This window comes from Pyxicephalus adspersus, chromosome 11 (assembly GCF_032062135.1).
Source record: "Pyxicephalus adspersus chromosome 11, UCB_Pads_2.0, whole genome shotgun sequence".
NCBI lineage: Eukaryota > Metazoa > Chordata > Amphibia > Anura > Pyxicephalidae > Pyxicephalus > Pyxicephalus adspersus.
In genome coordinates this window covers 61,348,774-61,353,647 of record NC_092868.1, presented here as the reverse complement: position 1 = coordinate 61,353,647, position 4,874 = coordinate 61,348,774, and positions in this window count along the sequence as shown.

The following is a 4,874-nucleotide window of genomic DNA, read 5'->3' as shown; positions in this document are numbered from 1 at the left end:
TCAGAATCTTTTTTTTCTAGGTTTTTCTCCTTTAAAATTGGGTGCGTCTTATAGGCCGGAGCGTCTTATAGTCCGAAAAATACGGTATATAATTATATACATATATATCTATAGAAGCAAACAAGAACGTGTGTGTGCTTGTGAATTTTGAGGGAAAATCTAGTCCAATGGCAAAGCCAAGGTTTAGCCTGCGGAAAGTCGCAATATTTACCCCCAGGCGGCTCCCCCGATCAGGCATCGTAAGCGTTTATATAGGCGCCTATGTGGAGGAGCTGAACACGGTTAACTCTTGCCTAACAGGAAAGAAATAAGTCATTTTAAAATACGCCTATTTCTTAGCTCATATAGATGTTTTAAACATTTGAACAGCACAAATATTTTTTTAGGGCTAAGGGTAATATGTGTGACATTAGAAAGAATGTTTTTTAAGGGAACAGTGAGTTTAATACAAGCTTACCAGTGTGAAACTGCTGGGGCTGCGCATATCCATTGGAGAGATCGCTTCAGTTGATGACTTCCTCAAGAGTATGCCAGCACCTCAGATTTGGTTGATAAATTGATGATTTTAGGGCTCTGATTCCAGGACGCGAATATCTGCGGGCGTCGAGCTTTCAATTTGGCATGATGAATCAGCCCCTCCGTCTACTACCTGTCCACTTGACCCAGTTCCCTCTGATCTACTCCGTTCCCACTCCTTCACCCTAACCTCACACTAACCAAACTTTTCAACCTCTCCGTTTCTACAGGTATTTACCCCTCCGCTTTCATACATGACATTATTCTCCTTATCCTAAAGAAACCCTCGCCTGAGCCCTCCCTAATTTCTAGCTACCGTCCTATCTCCTTTCTCCCATATGGTTCCAAACTCCTTGAGCACCCTGTCTATAAAAGACTCACCGACGATCTAAACACTTCTTCCTTGCTAAAGCACACCGGTGTCTATTTCCTGGATCCCTGTTATTGGACCCCTGGTTTGTGACCTGACCTCTCTTGCTCGCTGCCTGCCTCGACCCCAAGCCTTCCTTGACAATTCCTTCCTTGAGCCTTCCTTGACAATTCTTCCACTTAGTGATTTGGTACCATGTATCCTCTTGCCCACCCTGGTGTGCCCAAGAACCGCGACCTGGCGGTAACCAGTAGCGCAACCTCCTCACCACAAGAGGCTCTAGAGAAGACCTTATTGCAACTTAGACTCTGTGCCTTTGCCCTTCTCAGGGCTCACACCACTCCTGTGCAAGCCGTAGTGGTCCCTAGAGGCTCCAACTCCCCAAACGTGACAAACATCAACTCTCTACTTGGGACGCTTCAATCTGTCTTTCGACCTGCACATTCCACTAAAACAGCAGTTACAAAAGTGGCTAATTACCTCATCAGATCTAAGTCAAAAGGCAACTTTTCTCTTCCCCTTCTCCTAGATCCTTTCTCAGCTTTTGACACTGTTGACACCCTTTCTAATCCAAATCCTGAACACCATTGGTATCAGTGACACTGCTCTCTCTTTGCTTTCTGTCTGACCATTCCTTTCAAGTTTCTTTCAGTGGTAATTCCTCCTCTCCTATACACACTATTTGCAACCCTTATTAAAAGTACAATACTACGTAATATGTTGGCGCTATATAAATACAGGTTATTGATAATAACAATAATAATAATGTTTAAACGGAGTCAATGCAGGGGTGGCTGATTTCCAAGCTTTCGCTAGCGCCATCTTTTTGCTAGAAGCCCATTGTAGCGCCTGCCAACTGATAAACTTTAATCCAGAAACATCTGATTTTGGGTCATTCCCACCACATTTGAGGGCAGCCACAGAAACATCTGCCAAAAAGTTCTTGAGGCACTTAGTAACACTGCATTAGTAACATATTTTTGATTCAATAGTTCATGTGTTAACACTGAAATAGGCTTCCATGTCCCAATTTCGAGACCAGTCCTCAGGATCCAAAGGTTTTGAGTTCCTTCTCCTAACTGTGTACGAATGAATAGGGGGATCGCCTTTGCATCAGTGGGAGGAGATCATAAATGGTGGAGATTATTCCCTTAGCTTGTGGATCTCTTTGGTAAATTCGCTCAAAATAAGAAAGGGAGCTAGGTGAGGCAATTGCACAGGTCATTAAGGATATAAAATGTTTAATTTGAAGATATTGAAACATTTCTGATGGGAAATATCAAAGTTTGCACTAAAATGATTATTAGGTAGGATGGTATTGTGAGACAAGAAGTTGCATATTCTGTACAAATCATGGGTGACCCACTAACGATTGCTGATTAATAGTGGATAGTGGGGTATGTGTAAACAACACCAAAGGTTTTCTTTAAAAATGACACAAACTTAACAGACAGAGGGTGACTGTGGTTATCCAGCTGAGCAGCACCAGGCAGTCCTTCAGATCATAAAGAAATAAACATTTCTGACTAACTTGTAAACATAAACCATGAGCATGGTAGTAGTGATAGAGGTGGGTTAGCCAACTCAACATGCCCAATAAAATCCTAAGTGCATAGTGGTAGAACAGGGGAACGGAAGGTTTGGGGGGAGAGACAGTAAGGGTAGGAGAGAGATAGGGGTGGGTCAAGAGAGGGGGGTAGAAAAAAGGGGAAGAGGGTGAAAAGATAAGCTCACGGAGTGCAGAATGCCTGTAGTGTATAGAAGCCTAAGAAGCATTAACTACAGCCAGGTGGCTGCAGACATAGAAAGGCCAGAGTGTCAAAGAGAAATCCAGGGCTCCTAGATAGACATACATCTATTGTGCATGTCAGCCAGGATTCTGGTTAATTTCTTATTGATCAGGAAGACATCTGGTTTTGATTCAACCTCCCCTAATGCAATCCAGTCAGTCCTCCAGGATTTTGCAATAGTTTGTTGGGCTGCTAGGAACACAAAGGTGGCCAGTTTTCGTGCAGGCCCGGTGGAAAGACACATTGGGGACATATAGGAAAATATGGCAGGGATCAGGGCATAAAGTCCTAAGTAGCAGTGCACTCAGCAAGTCATATACTGAGGCCCAGAAGCTGGTAATTTTTGAGCAGGTCCCCCATATGTGGAGCATGTACCCCAGCTTGTCGCACCTGTGGAAGCAGCGTGCCAGTGACTCCAGTGATTGGTTTTATGTGAGCCAAGCAGGAGGGAGTTAGCTAGCAGTGGAGCAGGACATTATATGCAGACTCTTGGGCCGTCACATTGATGGAGCAGAAGGACACTGCCATCCAGATGTCTCCTAATTTTCGGTCGGTTTAGTGCAACCAAGGTCTGATTCCCATCTGCACACGTAAGGTTGAGATTGAGGGCAAGGAAGGGCGATTAACTGGCGGTATAGGACTGACATAAAATAGCCTGGAGACAGACTCGTTCAAAGGAAGTGATGGCCAAGGGGCATCTCACTTGCTTAATTGCGATGAGATCCAATGGCACAATTGTGGGTGGCGGTAAAATTCCTTGGGGGTTTTTTGTATGCCGACCGCAGCCTGTAATAGGACTTGACTCCAGACAGGCCCGTGAATGGTAGACCAATTGTAACTCTTGTGAAATCCACCAGTGAAAAGCAGCTAAATTCATGTGTCCAGGGCAAAACATAGGCTTGTTTGCAGGGGGGCCCAAAGTGAAAAACATAAGCCAAGTGCTTGTGTGAGTGCAACAGTTTAGAGAGTGAGTCACTCATGAGCGGGCTAAGAGGCTTAGGATGGCGCATGGGGGCAACCCACAGAAGCGCCGTCACTGTGAAAGATCCACAGTTCGATGCATCCCAGCAGACCCAAAGGAGGGGATTTAGAAGAGTCATGAAGAGCTGATAGCTGGCTGATCTGTACAGCAGCATAATACTTAGCAAGATTGGGCTCAGCCAAGCCACCTAAATATCTGTGCGTAAATATATATACATCTGTTTGGGGACCATAGGTTTCACTCGATGCCTGATGAACAAGTTGACTCTACGTTGTAGAGTCTGAAGGGCCTGAGCGTGGACTACCACAGGGAGAGTCCAAAAGAAATCGAGATTCTTTGGCAACCGAGTCATCCTAATGATCTTTATTCATCTTTAAGAAGCAAGTCATCTGAATACAGATGCTTCTTAAATTTGGTACCATGCACCTCTGCTCCATGGATTGGGTCCTGGAGGCAAATAAGGATAGCCAGGGTTTCCATAGCTACTGCAAAGATCATGGGGGACAAGGAGCACGCCAGCCTAGTTGGGTTAGAAAAATGGCAATCATATGTAACATCCCAGGATATGGATCCTAATAAAATAACAAAACCCAGGTGAGGAGTTCTAGAAAAAAACCCCATTGGTCGAGTACAAAGCCAATATACTCCCACAACAGGCTGTCAAAAACTTTCTCTATGCCTAGGGAGAGCAAGAATCCTGTTGTTTGGTGCACATTCAAGAGATGAATGAGATGGGACACTTTCCAGATGTTGTTAGAGGCCTGACTATGCCGGATGAAGCCAACCTGATCCTTGCGTATTAACAATCCAAGGAAAAAGTTGGGCCTGGTAGCCAAGATTTTAGTAAGCAGCTTAAGGTCAAAGTTGAGGACGGAGATAGGGCAATAGTTTTTAAGCTTGTGTTCATCTTTCTCTGGTTTGGGGATCATGGAGACAAAGGCCTAACCCAAAGTCTGATAAGGGGGTTAGTGAATGACCATCTTTCAAGGAGTTAAAGAGCCTGGTTAGATGTAGGGCCAGCGTGTCTGCAAACTTTTTATTGTATATGGCCGAAAAGCCATTAGGCCCCACAGACAATTTTAACTGCTTAATGGACATCAGTGACATTCACACACAAGCAGTCTAGGCAGACCTGAAGGATTTCGGACAAAGGGATGTCCCTGAAGAATTTAGTAGCAGTGTTTATGTGAAAGGAAGGGGGTTACAATAGATGGAG